The sequence below is a fragment of the Xiphophorus hellerii genome, chromosome 21 (genome assembly GCF_003331165.1).
Source record: "Xiphophorus hellerii strain 12219 chromosome 21, Xiphophorus_hellerii-4.1, whole genome shotgun sequence".
Taxonomy (NCBI): domain Eukaryota; kingdom Metazoa; phylum Chordata; class Actinopteri; order Cyprinodontiformes; family Poeciliidae; genus Xiphophorus; species Xiphophorus hellerii.
Window position 1 is genome coordinate 5,966,480 of NC_045692.1, and position 17,481 is coordinate 5,983,960.

Genomic DNA, 17,481 nt, shown 5'->3' on the forward strand with positions numbered 1-17,481 from the left:
TGTAACGGGGGGACAATTTCCTAGAAACAGATTTCAACAGAATGTCTTTAGTAGATAGCCAAACCTTTTGGCCCAGAACAAGAGTGGGGACAGGTCGCCTCTTGCGGTCGGCCCAGCGACGATTTAGTTCAGCCGTCCGGTTGAGGGCAGAAGTCGCTCTGTCCCAGAAGGTCTTACAACGGCGGATATGGTGTCGTACAGAGTTGACCGCAATCTCTTTCTCCTCAGCAGGAAAAAGCGGAGGCTGGTACCCTAATGAGACTTCAAATGGAGACAGACCTGTTGCAGACGAGAGGTGGGAGTTGTGTGCATACTCAACCCATGGTAAGTAGAGGCTCCAATCCGTCGAACTGGATGATGTGAGACATCTAAGGGTGGCTTCCAACTCTTGATTCATTCGTTCCACCTGGCCGTTAGACTGAGGATGATAACCGGAGGTTAGAGAACTCTTGGCCCCTAGGGCCGAGCAAAAATGCCTCCACACCTGAGAGGAAAACTGTGGACCTCGATCAGAGAGGATCTCCTGTGGAATCCCATGCAGTCTGAAAACATGTTTCACTAGTAACTGTGCTGTCTGGAAAGCTGAAGGGAGTTTTCTCAGAGGAATCAAATGGCAGGCTTTAGAAAAACGATCGATTATGGTTAAAATAGTAGTCATACCTCTGGAGGCTGGTAGACCAGTCACAAAGTCAATGGCGATGTGGGACCAGGGGCGAGTGGGTGTAGGTAGCGGTTGCAGGAGACCAGACGGAGGCAGATGGGATGCTTTGTTTCTGGCGCAAGTTGGACAGGCCAACACGTACTCCTTGACGTCCTTTTGAATGGACGGCCACCAAAAACGTCGATTAATCAGGGCAACAGTTCTGCTAATCCCTGGATGGCCAGAAAATTTAGAGGCGTGCATCCAGGTGATCAGGCGTGCTCGAATAGATGTGGGAACATAGACTCTGTTGTCTGGGCCTGTGCCTGGGTCGGGTTCTGTTTGCTGAGCTTGTTTCACCAAATCCTCGATTTCCCAGGTAACCATGGCAACAGAGCAGCTAGACGGCAGGATGGGAGCCGGCTGTCTCTCGGCATCGGTTGGCGAATACAACCTGGAGAGCGCGTCGGGCTTAATGTTCCTGGATCCTGGACGATAGGAAATACACAGGTTAAAACGGGAGAAGAACAACGACCATCGGGACTGACGAGGATTAAGTCTCTTGGCAGATTTGAGGTATGATAAATTCTTGTGATCTGTCCAAACAAGAATGGGATGCTCGGCACCCTCCAACCAGTGTCTCCATTCTTCCAATGCCAATTTAATGGCTAGTAACTCCCTATCACCAACATCATAATTTCTCTCAGCAGGAGAAAGTCTACGGGAGAAAAACGCACAAGGATGGGTCTTGTGATCGGTTGCTGTGAACTGTGAGAGAACCGCTCCCACCCCCGTCTCAGAGGCATCTACTTCAAGGATGAACTGCTTGGTGGGATCTGGTTGTATGAGAATGGGAGCATTCGCGAACAGGGTCTTTAGCTGTGAGAAGGCAGCCTCTGCTTCCGGGGACCAGCTAAACGGAACCTTGGTGGAGGTCAGGGCAGTCAAAGGTTGGGCTGTTTGGCTGTAATTTCGAATAAACCTCCGATAGAAGTTGGCAAAGCCGAGGAACCTTTGTAACTGCTTACGGTTCTCCGGGGTGGGCCATTCTAGGACAGCTCTGATCTTCTCCTCAGTCGGCCTTACCTGTCCACCCTCGAGGACATACCCCAGAAATGTGACTGATTGTTGGTGGAATTCACACTTCTCTGCTTTAACAAACAGTCTATTCTCCAAGAGGCGTTGGAGAACCTGGCGGACATGATTCTTGTGTTCAGGTAAGGTCTTCGAATAGATCAGGATGTCATCTAAGTAGACAAACACAAAGACATTTAAGTAGTCTCTGAGCACATCATTCACTAAAGCCTGAAAAAAGGCTGGGGCATTACACAAGCCAAAAGGCATTACCAAATACTCAAAGTGGCCCAAGGGTGTCTTAAAAGCTGTCTTCCATTCATCACCTTTTCTGATTCGGAGCAAATGATAAGCGTTCCTTAGGTCCAACTTAGTGAATATGGTAGCTCCGTGGAGGGGTTCAAAAGCAGAGGAGAGTAACGGTAAGGGATATTTATTTTTAATTGTTATCTGGTTTAATCCCCTGTAGTCAATACAGGGTCTCAGAGAACCATCCTTCTTACCGACAAAGAAAAACCCGGCCCCCAGAGGTGAAGATGAAGGTTGGATTATGCCCGCTGCTGTGGATTCCTTTATGTACCTCTCCATTGTTTCCCGCTCAGGTTTAGAAATACTATAAAGTCGACTATTTGGCAACGGGGCTCCAGGCAGGAGATCAATTGCACAATCATAAGGTCTGTGAGGTGGTAAGGACGCGGCTTTAGACTTGCTGAACACCTGTGCCAGATCGTGATATTCTGCCGGAACTCTGGAGAGATCAGGAGGATCCGCCTCATTGCCGTTAGCCGGGGAGGGACCTGGAGGAACGGCAGAGCGGAGACAGGTTGAATGACACGAAACAGACCAGGAATCAATATGTCTGTCGGACCAGTTTATATTTGGATTATGTTGCTGTAACCATTCGAACCCTAAAACTAATGGTGAGCTGGCCGTGGGAAAAACGTAAAAAGAAATAGATTCGGAATGATTGCCAGAAACGGTTAATTGTAAGGGTCTTGTCTGATGGGTTATCAGAGGCAGCGCCTTCCCATCGAGGGCGGAAACACGAAGAGGGGTGCGTAGGGGAACTGTTTCTATGGCCATTTGTTGAACAAAATTGACATCCAGTAAATTGCATTCACAGCCGGAATCCAATAACGCCGACAGAGTCATAGAGCGGTTTTGAAAATGAATGGTTGCGGGCAACAATAAACGAGGTGAGTCTGATCTTCTTTGATGGTCCGCCAGTTCCCTCGTAGTTACTGACGGACCTTGGCTTTTAACAGTGTGGGGCAGTCGGCAAGGAAGTGTCCTGCTTCTCCACAATAGAGACAGAGTTTCGCCCGCATCCTTCGCTGTCTCTCCTCAGGCGTCAACCTAGCTTGGCCAATTTGCATTGGTTCTGGATCAGATGATACTTGCCCTCTCTCTACCTGGACTGAGTGGCGGGGAACAGGAAGCGATCTGGGTACTACGCTTCGGCTGTTTCTTTCCTTAGCTCGTGCACGAATACGGTTATCTATTCTTATGGACAGTTTTATTAAATCCTCGAGAGAACCGGGCTCATCTAAAGTTGCCAGTTCGTCCTTTAGGGAATCATTTAAGGCATCCAAATACGCGCTCTTTAAAGCAGGGGAGTTCCATCCCGAGGCAGCGGCTTGGATGCGGAAATCAATAGAAAAATCAACTACAGATCTCTGCCCTTGTTTCATTTTCAGCAGAGTGCGAGAACTCAGGGATTTATCAGTTTCTTGATTGAAGGCTTGTTTAAACTCTGTTAAGAATTCAGCAAAAGAGCAGCCGTATTCAGGGGAGGAGGAAAACTTGGCTTCAGCCCAATCTAGAGCGCGGTCAGATAGATGTGCAATAATGTAAGATATCTTGGCTGAATCTCGGGCGAATCTATGAGGTGAGTGATTGAATTGAATGTTACATTGCATCAAAAAACCCCTGCATTTACGGGGATCTCCGTCAAACCTGGAAGGGTTTGGCAGCTGACAGTCGGAACTCGTGGGCTGAAGCTGGACTCCGGAAGCTGGATCAGGAGACTGCGAGGGATCTTGTGCTGACTCCGGGGCGGACTCCGAAGTGGACGCCTGGGGAAAGTGACTGCGGAGAAAACTGGTTAGCTCAGCTAAACGACTATTTGTTTCTGCCTGCCGATTACCCAGTTCCTGAAGTGCAGCCTCATGGTTTTGAATTAGCGTTTGTTGGTGATGCAGTGCTCTCCGGATTGTTTCTGCTGGAACATCCGTTTGGCCAGAGTGTTCTGTCATGTTGGGTTTAACGTTCTTTGCCCACATGCAGAAACACTCACAGAGAGACTGGTGTAAAAGTTCAAAAGGATTTATTTTCCTTATTCACAAAAAACTCAGAACGGGTAGTTGCGCTTGGCATCAATAAAGGGTTCCGGGTTCAGCCGCTCACTGAGGGAGAGAGATATGGTGAGTACAGGATCAGCGAATCAACTCTGTTGAACTGGTTATGAAGCTCTTACTTGTGGGAGTCGGGGTCCGAACAGAGGAGGACGAAGGCCAGGCACCAGGAGGTGGGTAAGTCCAAAGGGCGACAGCTGGGCAGAGAGTCGGAGGGTGGACAGGTTGTGCTTAGACCGCACGGAGAAGTAATGGAGCTGACTGCCAACTGAGAACTGCACCGGTAAGTAACTGGGAAGGTGAAGGTGAGGCTCGGGCTCCCAGTTAGAACTTTCACAGTGCCTCTGGAGGTTTTCTTCCAAAAAGGGATGACTCGAGTTCTCCTGAAGGCTTCCTGGAAAAGGGATCACAAAGGGAGTATTAGATCTCCAAACAACTCGAATATCACAAGTGTGCTCAGCGAACCAATTCTTGAGGGGCTCAGTGTACCAGTTCAGGCAAACACTCTGGCGAAGATGTGCTGGCAGTCAGCTGCTCATATACTCCACCAGGAGATGGCAATTCCCCACAGGTGCGTCTGGTTAGGACCTGCCGGCACGCCCTCCAAGAACCAGCTGTCATCAGGCGCCCTCTGGTGGATGATCTGAAAAGAACCCACCAGCCTGGTACCTAACAATTTCTTTGTGCCGTTGTGGGTCACAGTTGATGTTTGGCACGAACTAAAGAAGACTGAATCCTAAAGTTGGACCAAAATTTGGTTTAGCAATGAAATAAATGAGGTTGTCCACACTCACACAACCATGTCTTTGTCCCGCTAAAAGAGGTGACAAAAGTTACCAAGTGATTCCTGGTGGCTTAATCAAAGAGATCCACTATACTATAATTAAAAAAAAAAAGACAAAACATGCCGTGTTAACACACGCTGGCGTGTTCGGGACGATTTTAAAATTAATGAGCCTTAAAATTTTAATTCCAAACGTGATCCTAATCTCCCAACGTGCCGCTATCTCCGAGCGTAACGAAGCGCCGATAGCGGCGGCGACGAGGCCGAGGCAGTGTGACAGAACCTCACATGCATCCACCCAGGAAATATTAACCCAGAAAGGAGGTTTTAATGAAGCTCTGACGCCCTAACGAAGGCTTTTCACATCTCCCCATTTTTTTTATTTTTTTTATGAGGGAATCTCTGGAGAAGCGCCTCTGAATTCAGATGTGCGATGATACTGTAACTTCATCAGAAACAGCTTCCTTTTAAGGATTCCTCCTCGTGTCAAAAGCCTCCTCCTCCGCATGCAGAGCGATCCGTCTAAAGGGGGTGGTGGTGGTTATAGGGCAGGTTCTGCCTAATCAGCATTTCAAAGCCGCTCCTCTGTCAATTATCTGAAGCTGTGCTCCCTCCACGAGTTTCACTCGACTACAGACATCCAGGGTCAACGTGTGTGTAACGTCTCGGGGTGACATCATCCCCCCTCCGTAGGAGTCGGGTACAAGGTAGACAAAAGCAAAACAAAGAGGGCTTGGTTTCTGCTGTTTACATTTTTTCTCCTTTTTTTTTTTTTTTTAAATGAAACCCAGCTCATATTCCCTGTTTACCATTTAAAAAAAGAAAAGAAAAAAGAATTACGTATTTGGTCGAATGATCACCCAGAGAGGCATCCATGTGAAAAGTACAATTTAGAATTCAATCACACACTCTGAAGCTATGTTTTATATATTTTCCATTAGCTCCAGATGTCATACCAATACCATATGTAAAACTGCTTTGCATTTGTTATGAACACAGAGCATACAGTGCGTATGCTCTGCCGGCGGACTGGAGCATAATTCACTATTCACCCCATTGACTACTGAATATGAAACATGAGTTCCATATCAAGCCACTTCTTGTCACCGCGCCAGTGGAGTGGAGCAGCAGCCGCCGCGGAGTTTTCTCTGGACTTATAAAGAGACACACTTTATGATTTTAAATAGAGATATTAAGGCCGTAGATCTCATACATTACAGTCAGGGGAGTGCTGGAACCACGTCGTGATTTCTATGCTTTGCTAGGTTTCTTTTCCCTCGCCGTTTTCTACGGATTCCACGTCTTCCTATAGAGCCACAGAATAGCGACTTCGGTGTTTGGACGGCCTCCAAAAGTGTTTTTTTTTTTTTTTTTTTGCTCATTAAGAGTAAAGATGTGAGGAAAGTCAGACGGGGTGTAGCGGCGCAGAGCAAAAATCCTCCCGGTCTGATTCTAGTCAAGGTAGTTGTGACATATGTTGAAAGACTAATAGGCATCATGGCTTCGTGCTGCGAAGGCTCGAGTTCATTTGTGCAAACGTTTGTTTGAGGTAGAGAGCTGCACTGCAAAAAGCAAATTTAATGCCACTGATCTGTTCTACGGTTCCTTGCGAGGAGCATTTCACAACTTTTGAATGTTTGCAACGTTTCGTCAAACCTGTTAACCTTTCAGTTTACCTACATTTTTTTTTTCTGCTGCAATCTGATAGGTTAATTTGAATTTAAATCTTAAATTTCATATAGATTTTCGACCAAGTATTTCGAGTCATTTCTTAATATTAATTTTAAAAAACTACTAGTTAGTAGTGAAGTAATCTGCCAGTGGAACAAGACATTTTAGCTTATGGGAAAAACTGACGGCACACGGATTTTGTTTACAGAGATCTTCAGAGATCTTTGTCATTTCCTTCTGAAGTTCTTGGTGCAGCACCACCACAGGCGAGGAGGGGAACAGGTTTTTCAAGGGGTTTGGTTTGTTTGACACAGGGAAGTCTGAACTTCCACACGGACCAGGAATCTAAGATAGGACTTGGAAATTGATGTTCACAAACATTTCCCATCCGATTTGACTGAAACGTTTCATTTTAGTGGACAAGAATAATCCCAAAATTTTGGTTGCAATGTGATGAAAGGGCAAAATTTCACTGTACTTTGTACGTTGTCAATCCGAAATGGCCACTGCGTTTTGGTATGTTCTCCTGTATGCCAGGAAGGGAAGCTATGTCTTAATGAGGAGAAAAAAAATGTCTAATCTTGTTGAAATTCTTTCTTTATGAAACTTATTTTGTGAAAATGTCTATCCTCCCACAGGACTCTGTTTTGTCCAGTAAACTCACATTGTTTTTTATCAGCAGCTGTACAGACCTCATCGTTATCTCCTGTTTTATCGTGAATGGAAAGTTGTTCTGTGAAGCCAAGATCCCTGGACGACCTTTGCTCTTTAAAGGTCACAGAACATTCAGACTGTATTGTTGCTAGGGCCAACAGCAGCAGGATGTCAAAGCAGGAATGCAAAAGATTCACCACAATCAAGGCTGACCTCCATCAATCTGTATTCTGTCATTTATCTGAGATTGGGTCGTGGTGGCAACAGGCTTAGCATTGGGTATCCTTTTCCTGTGTGGTTCCTTCCATTTTCAGATGCGATATGTACATTCTTGGCATGAAGCAGCTCTGAAGGAGTGTCCTCATCTCATACCCAAACCACCCAAACTGCTCAGTTCACCATTACGACGTCTCTTAGACGAGTTCCTCCAGATGTCTGGGTTGCTTTAAAAATTAGCTTTTAGCTTGTGAACCTCCTGTTGCTTATAAGATAATGACTGCTTATAACATTTCAATAGAAGCTCAGATTAAATATCCTCTGATGTATTTTTAGTTTTTTTTTACTTCCCAGAGACTGTTGAGGCAACTCAAGTAAACTGGTAGCAAGTTGTACTGGCTGGTAGTTTGTAGCAAATGATTTTTAGAAAGAAAAAGGTGAATTTAGATGAGAAAAAGTTTAGACTTTAGTTTCATATTATAATTCACATTTGAAGGAAGTCTATGTAAGTTCTGGTCTTTCTTGTAAGAACATATGAATATCCTTGCATTCTGTAAAAAAAAAGCTCATCATCATCATAACTACTTTCCTTCCTGGGTTTATGTTATTGCAAAGCCATTTTTTTTTCCACCCCTGTCCTTCCATTACTCTTAGTTGGCAAATGTAATTTATAATCCCGCATTTCTTCTCCTCCTCCTCCTCACACACTAAAACAGTTTGTCCTACGAGTTGAACTTTTTCTACAGGTGATGAAATGTAAATGTGCCCTGGCAAAAAATAAAAAATCTCTCTCTCTCTCTCTCCTGTTGCCATGAAAAGAAATCTAAAATCTCAATGACACATGGGACCATTTATTTAGCATAAATCCTGCTTAGCCTCCAAACGTGCATCCAAACATCAACGCGCCCCGACACCAACCAAGTGATATATGGAATGCAAACTGTATTTACCATCTAAATTGCTTCTCCACAATGCCAAGATGATGACAAGGATTAATCGGCCCAAGAGTTAAATCTCGCCCCCCCACCATCCTCCTCCCACAGTTCCCCCCGTTTCAATATGGTGGCGTATCTCAGGTCACATGATTCCAACTTAAAGGTGGCATTTGTATTCGCGGGGAGCATCTCCTCTCGTCTGCTTTATGATATTACTGCCGGGAGACTGCTAGTGGCGTCCTCGTCTCCATGTGTGGGGCCCCGATTCAACTATCATCCATTTTCACCCTCACTATCTTTTTTATCATTACACAGTCTAATAAATGTGCTGTGTGCCCCGTGACGGTGCGTCATACATCAGACAAAGTGACCCGGGTCAGCGCCTCGCCAACCAACCACCAAGGTTACACTCTCTTGCGCTCACGCTTTTGAGCAGGCCGATAGAGAGACGAAGAAGAATATTTCTCCTCTTTTGTCAGCTGGAAATATTCTCTGACAAAGTAATAACCTCTTCCACATCCCTTTTGAATGTCTAACAATGTGCCTTCTAAAGGGAGCGACAAAGGTGCGCGAGCCACAGGGGTTTCTCTGCGGTTATTTTGATCCAGCGGGTCGCCATTGACGGGCGCACTTCAATGGGAGCGGCGGGACTGTTCCTCCGACTGCGGCGGCTTTATGCCGAGTTACGAGACGATTCTTCAGACGCCCACATCAAACGCCAAACACCGTGATATCATAGTGTTGCGGAACTTGAAAGGGCGTGTGCGTGCGTACGTGTGTGTGTGGCAAAATGTCAGTACCACCTCTCTGATGCAGAGGATGGGTATGAAGAAATTTCATACCGGAGTCTAGCTGGAATGTTTTTTGGTTTTGCCAAAGTTGGCAGGAGTAGCACACAAGCAATACACACAGTTGGTCATTTCAGCGTGAGATTATATTTTCTTTTTTTTCTTTTTTTTTTTACAAAACTTGCGATCCTGGGGTTGGCAGCGCATGTCCGCCCGTCTCCTGGCGATTGCTCAACCAAGGCGAGAAAATCAGCAGTGCCCTCAGAAACTCTACACGGTGATTGGAGCCAGATTGGAACAAGGCTTCCAAATCAGAGGGATTAACTATCCCACACATCGCTGTTATCTCTTCCTTTTTAAAAAAAAAAAAAAAAAAGGGGGTACAGTTTCATGACACAGCCAAAGACGGACCAGTCAACCCATTGCAAGGTTTCCCCCAGAAAATTTGCTAAACCCGGTGGTAAAGGCACTACACTGCAAAACCACTAAATCTTACCAAGTATTTTGGGTCTAGTTTCTAATGCAAATAATCTCTACATTTGAAATGAGTCAAAACTAGCTCACAAGTAACTTTTCATCAAGGTGAAGAAGCTTGTTTTCAGAAAATAATTCCTTTATATTGATGAAAAAGTTAAACTGGCAGATTATTTCACTAATAACATGGGGACAATGTCTTGTCATAAGATTAATAATCTGCAAATGGAACAAGTACATTATTGACAACATGAAGGAATTATTGAGTTAAAACAAGCTTGTATATCTTGCTAAAAAAGTTACTGGTAAGTTATGTTTGTCTTATTTCAAGTGTACTAAGATATTTGCACTAGCAACTAGACTAAAAGTACTTGGTAAGATTTTATGTTTTGCATTGTGTTGGTCCTATTGTGCTTTGGATGTGAAAACAAAAAGTTTAATGTTGGCAGGAAATTTGAAAATATCACTTGGTAATTAGGAGCTATTGCATGACATTATTAACAACACCTAAACACCAACTACAAAGTCTTAAATACAATTAAATATATATTTCTTTGCACTTCAGTTGTTTCATCTTGATTAAAGTGTCCAAAAGCTTTGATCCTTTATCCGTGCCTAGTCAGTTTTTCCGCTGAGGTTGTTGGTGTCATCTTGGCATTTACACTACGAACCCACATGCAGAACACAACTCGGAACGCGAAAGATCAGTTAAAGTGATTTATTAACAAAAGATTTCCAGGGTAGGCTCTCAATCATCGAAGGGACGGCGACAGACAGGTAAGCCAGGACTTCTGGGAACAACAACAGATCAGGAGGTGAGTTCAGGGACCGTGGGGATTTTCCAGAGCTCTAAAGTTGTATGCTTACTCGGAGAGGAGAAAAAACAACGGCGTGGCCAGGTGTGGGGGCGCTGGAGGTGGAGGTTGTGCTGCGGTGGAGGGCGGACAGGTAATAGGATCCTGACGTCGTCAAGGAGAGCGAGCGGACTGCCTGCTTGGATTCCCAGACACTTCTTCTTGTTTCACGGAGGAAAAGGTGAGTGGTGGCCTTGGGCACCAACGGGTAACGTGCCCACGGCGTCGCAAGGGAAACTCGGGACTACAGCCAGACTTGAAGTTGCAGGAACAGCTGAAAAAATCCAAACAACAGATGGCGTTAGATCAGAATCAACAGGAAGCTCGACTAGGTCGCTGGAGAGGGCTCTGGGTTACCATTACTGGCTAATACTCAAGCGTTGGTATGCTGGCAGTCGCCGTCTCTTGAAGTCCCGCTGACGAGTGGATTGGGAACCGGTGTGACGGTGACGTCAGCCCTTCAGTCCTCCTATCCTAGCCTCCACGGTGCCATCTGGTGGTGATGGCAAGCCATAGGAACGGAAAAAACAAAAAAGGCAAAACAAAAACCCCAACTCCTGACAGTTGGTGTGTAAACCAGTAAAGGACTTCCTGTCTTTCCACACCTGACACCAAGATCAGGTGTGGAAAAAAGACAACTCACCTTTGACTCCCTTTGTGTTCACAGACTGACCACCCCATGTTGCCATTGTGCTTCCAGCCGTTTCACCAAAGAGATTCTTTAACCCGTCTTTGCCATCAATCAGGCAAAGTATATAGGTTTCCTTATACTGGTGTATAAGGAAACCTATAATAAGCAAACAATACTAAGCCTGGTGGGGATGCAAGCAAAGCCTGGTGGCCCGCCAGGCACATAATACTCTGGGGGAAACTGTATTGGCGGCACAGATGTTGGACTGATTGATGTGTCCTTGTAATCTTGAGGAGACTTCTGATAATTTAGTGTTCCGTCTTATTGTGTTAAAAGGGAGGAGTCTACTACTCCCATGGGAAAGCGTAATGAGTAAGCCAGTAATAGACGAACGAGTGGAAACAACTTTAGCAGGTCAAAGAAAAGATGTATTTACCAAAACCCACCAACAGCCAATACATCAACAACTGTCCTCTGTATTCTCCCTGTGCAGTGCAGAGAGGCACAAAGCCCTTACAAATGTCCAAACCTGGGTTTAACAGTGAGCTTGTTAACTTTTATAGATGTGTATATGATCACACCCAGTAAATTACAATAAACCAAACTGGTGTGGGACTAAGCCTGACAAAAGAGAGAAATGGCAAACGTTTGATGCTTCCAAGAAGCCACCGTTTATGGGAGCCGTGCGAGTCAAGGTCGAGCATTTTAAAGTGAGGGGGGTACAAATATCAAGATGGTAAAAAAAAAAATAACAAAAAAAGAAAAGGAAAGAGACATACAGCCTTAAGAGTAAGCGGCACTCGGAAACTCAACAGAAAGTTCGAAATCCCTTCTCCTGCTGGTAAAATTATGTTAAAAGGCATATATTTGCATATTTTGTAAATATTCGTAGAGACAGATGTTAAGCTTTGGGAATTTTCTCCTTGGACTGTCTTACTTACATTTTGACTTTGAGGAAATAAAAGCTGGTTGGCACAGATTACCCAGAGCGCTGAGGATGTCTGGAAGAGTTAATAGCTGTCCAACTGATGAGTGCCAGAACTTAAAGTACAGGAAGATTCTTACACCAGCAGAGTAGCCTGAATATTACTCAAGTGTTGTCCTGAATAAAACATGCTGCAAAATATAGCACCAAGATTCTTTTTACACAAGAACTTGTATTACTTCTCAAACCCATTGCAAAGTTTGTGCTGCTGGGACTTTAGTTTGGTATTGTTAAGCAAACATTGGGTCAGTATTGTGACCCCGGCTTCCTATAGGTTGGAAAAGGTTCTGCAATATTGAACCAAGCAACAAATAAGAGTTCAGACCTCACATGCTAAATGAAAAACAGAACTGCAAGTTGGCAAAAATTAGGCTTTGTCATAGTGGCGATACCACGTTTGATTCTTGGAATCGGTCTTAGTTCAGTCCAGTTCTTTAATGTCCCGCATGGGGAAACGAGAACATGTAGTGCACACCATCCAACCACACCCTTTTAAACACAAAGTTTAAGCCTAATTAAACAATGAAAATTTTACCAATGAATAAAGTCAATACAGTACATGTACACCATTATGTACAAATGAATGTTTTATAAGTATTACAAGTTTGTTGTTTTTATATTCTGTCACCTGATTGAATATAACAAAAAAATACAATAAAATCAGGGGGAATGGGTAAAAATGGGTTTATGGTATAAAATAAATCTTAACCCATATAATACTAAACAAGTATTCCAGATTATTTTATGTTCTATTTTACCCTCTCATTGGTAGCCTTAAAGCTGCAACTTAAGCTTGTAACTTTTATTTTAAAAAGTTTTTTTTTTTTTTTTTTTTTTTTACATATTTCTTAGCTATCATCATGTTGTGACAGTTTATGAGATAATCTGTGAGAAGATCAATCTCCTCCACCTCCTCCCTGAGGTACAGTCATGTCTAAATAAATGCACTGCTCCCGAACAAAAACAACCAATCAGAGCGAGGAGGAGGGTCTTAGCGCTGTCAATCAGCAACTGATGGGCCACTTTGGCTGAGTGGGTAGAGTAGTCGTCTTGTGATCGGAACGGTGTAGGTTCGATTCCAGCTTCCTCCTGCCACATGTTGATGTGCCTCTGGGCAAGGCACTTAACCCCAAATTGTCTACCGATCTGCATATAGGTGCATAAATGTGCGCACGTTTGTGAGTGCGACTGGGTGAACATGAGTCTAGTCTAGTGTAAAGCACTTTGAGCGGTCAAAATACCTCGAAAATCACATTTACCATTTAATCAACATCATATATTCGCTGCTAAATGTGCTAATGGCAGATAACTTACCGTTACAGGAAAACTGTTTTTCCGCCATCATTTGGGCCATGCTAATTAGAATTAGCATTCACAACAGACTAGCTACAGCATAGCAGAGATCAAAGGGGGGGTTGAGCAGCACCACACAGTGAGTGAGTGACAGCCCTAAGATCCCGCCTCCTGGCTCTGATTGGTTGTTACTAGTTAGCACTGGGAAAAGGTGGAGGAGCTCCATATTTTTCACAAATATCTGTCTTATTATGCTATCACAACATGTGACAGATTAAACAAATATGTAAAAAAGTATATATATATATATTTTTTTACAATAGCTACATACTGCAGCTTTAACATTAGACACTAGTCACTTTCACCCATTTTAGGGTCTAAAACATAACCTTGTATTTGGTATTTAGCCCAAAACTGAACCCTGTTGGGTTAAATCAACCTTCGGGTGAATTAAGAAAATAATTTGTTTTGTTTTGGGTTTTTTAAACTGCAGTTTTTACAGTGAAAGCTGTTGCAAGGCAGTGGCAGCGAACTCTGCTGGTGAGCTAGAGCTGACTGTGAGAATAAAACCTTCTCCCAGAACAATAAAGCACTGAGAAGGTGAATCAATCGTGAATGTTTTTTTCTAGTGTCTAAGTAACAATTTCATGAAACAAACACACTTGTAGATAATTTTAGTCATATTTCACCTAGCATCAATCTTTCACCACCGCCTCCTTCTTCTTTTTTTGGAAGCGGTTGTGAGAGATTGTTACGATCCCCACTGTTGTATATCACCAGCCTGCATTAGTATTTAAAAGCGTTCCCATGTGTAACTGCAAAAAAAAAAAAAAAAAAAAAAAAAAAGCAAAGATCTGTAATAAATTCCACCCTGTCAAGTCCTGATTTACAGGTCAGGTTCGAGCATAGACGGGTGACTTTGTGTGTGAGCGCAGGTGCTGGCGGGTAGAGTGTGTGAAAACGCCTGTGGTCATTTTTCATCTCTCAGATTAGGTTGTGTTTGTTGGAGCGTGCTTGCGTGTGCTTGCGGGAGTGTGAGAATGTTTCTTGCTTGCCCTTGCCGAGCCAATATCGCTTTCGTTAGTCGTTACCTTTTAATCTTTGATTACTATGCAGAGATTGTTTTATTTATTTTTTTATATTTATTTTTACTGAATCCTCCAGGGTGAGCTATTATTTTCCTCCTGTGTTTTCTCCAAGCACACAGCTATCTGGCCAATAATTGTTAATAACTTAATTAGGGAGACAAGGAAAAAATAAAACTGTCAGTAGCCGAACGGGCAACGATTAATATAAAACCAGAGAGGACTTTTCCCCCCCTGCTCTTCCTGGTTTGGATTTGGCTTTAAATCATGTCTCTGCTGTATGAACACACATAAACACATCCACAAATTCCAACTTGTTAATATAAACTCAGATCTCTGTCCGTGTCTGTACTCTACCTCCCCTTGTTTTGTTTTTTTTCCTGTTTTTCTTTTCCACTTTTGTCTCCAGCCATTAACATTCAGCTGAAATTTCATGAGGGAGGATACATGAATTATAGCAACCGTAGATTCATCATGCGCGTTTTCCTCTCTCTTTCTCTTCCTTCATGAATTATGGAGAGCCTCCCATGGCGCATTTAGTCGAGCCACTAGTAAATTAAATGCAGTGCGCTGCCGTGCCACACAGGAGCAAACAGGCCCGACGGGGATATATTGGATTGCGCTGTTGTGGCCCAAACATTTATTCCCCCCGCTAGTCTGTCCAGGCCCCACAACCTTCCTGAAATGCTCCATCATGCTAGTTTGTTTTTGAAGAAAAAATGATCATGTGAAAATCATGCGATCCTTTAAAAACGGGCTTAAATACAGAATCCTTAAACGACCTATTAAAGTAATGATCGATGATGTTGCGTAGCAGTAGTGTTAGCTAATTCAAGCGGCAGAATAGCAGCTAAGCGCTAACTGCAACATGTTTGACCAGGAGGCAAAGCAGATGCTATGACGGACTTTTAATTGCTACTTTTCAGATATCGAGGTTACATCCACCGCGGCTTATGGAGCACAGGCTTCACCGCTCTATATTTCTCTCCTGAGGCAGGCATGAATGGGGGTGGCGGCCCTCTTCTTGCCCCCTGATTTATGGTGTTATGGTAGTAAAATGGCAGACTAGGATAACATGGGTGGTAATAAATGACTTTAAGACAGGGACTAGCAGCTGTTAATGCTACAGCTATTAGACTGAAAAATGAAGGACACCGGTGATTCCGTCAGATTTATACATTTTCGCCACGCCGTGCATTAGTGCTTGTCATCCTAAAGTGGCAATCCATATGTGAGTATTAATCGTCGGCCGCAGCCAAAATATTCGGGAGCGGATCTATAAGCGAGCTGCACCTGCAGCTGTCGCGCCTCAGAGACGAGAAAGGGCCAACAAGCATTCAGGTGTGGGGAGTGTTTTCTGTGTTTTACGTCTTTTTAGCTTTATTTTGTATTGCCAAATACAATAGCTGGGTATTTTTAAGCCACGGCCAAGGATTCGATAAGACACACGAGCAGCAAACAACTGGATTTAGCTGAATCCAATGTAGTTCAATACATAAGGCAAAGGAATGGTAATTTGAACCAATGATTGCTAATTTTAACAAATTATCAGATTGATTAGGATGGAACTTTTGTCATTTTGCAAAAGCACATATATTCTAAAATATGAACATTTAAAAAATTTGTTAACCTTAAGAAATATTAGAAAATAGATACAAATGAAAAGAAGGTACGTGAGCAGTTGAAAATAAGTGCACAGCACATTATTAAAGTGGCAGAATTATGCCTCATTTTTTCTGTTCATTTTCTGAAAATGAACAGAAAAAGTCAAGCAAAGCGTTGTGTGTTGCTAATCAAGTCCACATGACGCTGACCAGTAAAACACCAAACCCACAATGTTAGCTTGACTCGTTGGAACCAGTTGTTGTTCCCAGCAAATTCCCCCAAGTTTGCAAAGCTTGGTGACATCAGAGCCCACGTTACTGTAACATCGATTGAAATAAAATAAAACCGAAGAACTACAAAGTAATTACAAGCAGTATACATGATTTGTTACTTTATTTACAAGAAGTTTGCGTTCTGGCAGAAAACTCATCCCGAGTATGACTCGGTCTTTGAATGCATCGATTGTCTGAGGCTGTAAACGTGCATGACACGATCAGTAATAACTGTCACCACGTCGAGGTTATATATGTCGGCTGTTCAGGAGCTAATCCAGCACCAAGAAGAACCAGTTTCTTTCGATCATCGATTCTCTCTAGAGTGAACTGACTTTGCTTAATTAAAACAGCGGAGTAAAGTTTGGCAAAGCGAAAGGAGGCCATCTGCATTCTTCACTCACAACTTTAATTTAATCTTACGTTTCCAGACTCTGACTGGGCCACCAGTCATGTGAAGCATAAGGTGCTCATTCGAAAACCTAAAACTTTGCAAAAGGAACCAGAAACTGTTAGGTGCCATTTTGCTGTGTTAGCCTATAGGGATAGCATGAAAAATTAACCAGCGCTATATTTTAGTTTTAATAAGTGGGATTCATGAATTCAATTCACTGACTCGTTTTGAACCTCAGACAAACAAGAACCTAAATGAAGAAAGGAGAATTCTCCACACTCTCAACCCTTTTGGGCCCTGTCACAAATAGAGTTGCATTGGAAACTGTTACATATTACTGCATATTCAGTGGCAAAGATGTTAAAAGTTGTACATCAGACCTTATTGCTCTGAGGTGTGTTTCATCAATCTCATCACAATTTCTGATGGACCAGCAACCCATCCATGCTGTGCCTTGCCTTTTGCCCAATGACTGCCGGAAATGAGCTTTAGCCCCTCGTGACCCTGCAAGGATAAGAGGGTTTAGATGGATGGATGGATAGATGGATGGATGGATGGATGGATGGATGGATGGATGGATGGATGCCCTCACACTTTGGAGATGGTTTGGGAAAATGAAGAGACAACACACTGGTAAAACTAAGAAGGAGAAGACATTTAGGGTTTGTTTTACAAGCGAAGGACAATTAATAGCTTCATTGAGCATGGCCATAACAAATACCATCCAGTCACCTCCCTCTTTGCTCATTTCCACATGACTGAGCCACAATTC

The 17,481-nt window shown here is 43.5% G+C and overlaps 1 long non-coding RNA gene across 2 annotated transcripts; it reads right to left on the reverse strand.

Moving 5' to 3' along the window:
• Positions 1–10,293: 10,293 nt before the first annotated feature.
• On the reverse strand, positions 10,294–10,985 carry LOC116711494 (uncharacterized). 2 transcript variants are annotated; one of them, XR_004337251.1, is made up of 3 exons: positions 10,802–10,985; positions 10,458–10,718; positions 10,294–10,381 (listed from the first exon to the last, which is right to left on the reverse strand). It is a non-coding gene; the product is annotated as an uncharacterized LOC116711494 (long non-coding RNA). The 2 variants fall into 2 exon arrangements; XR_004337250.1 differs by lacking the exon at positions 10,802–10,985 and having other exon boundaries at positions 10,458–10,795.
• Between the last annotated feature and the right edge of the window lie 6,496 nt (positions 10,986–17,481).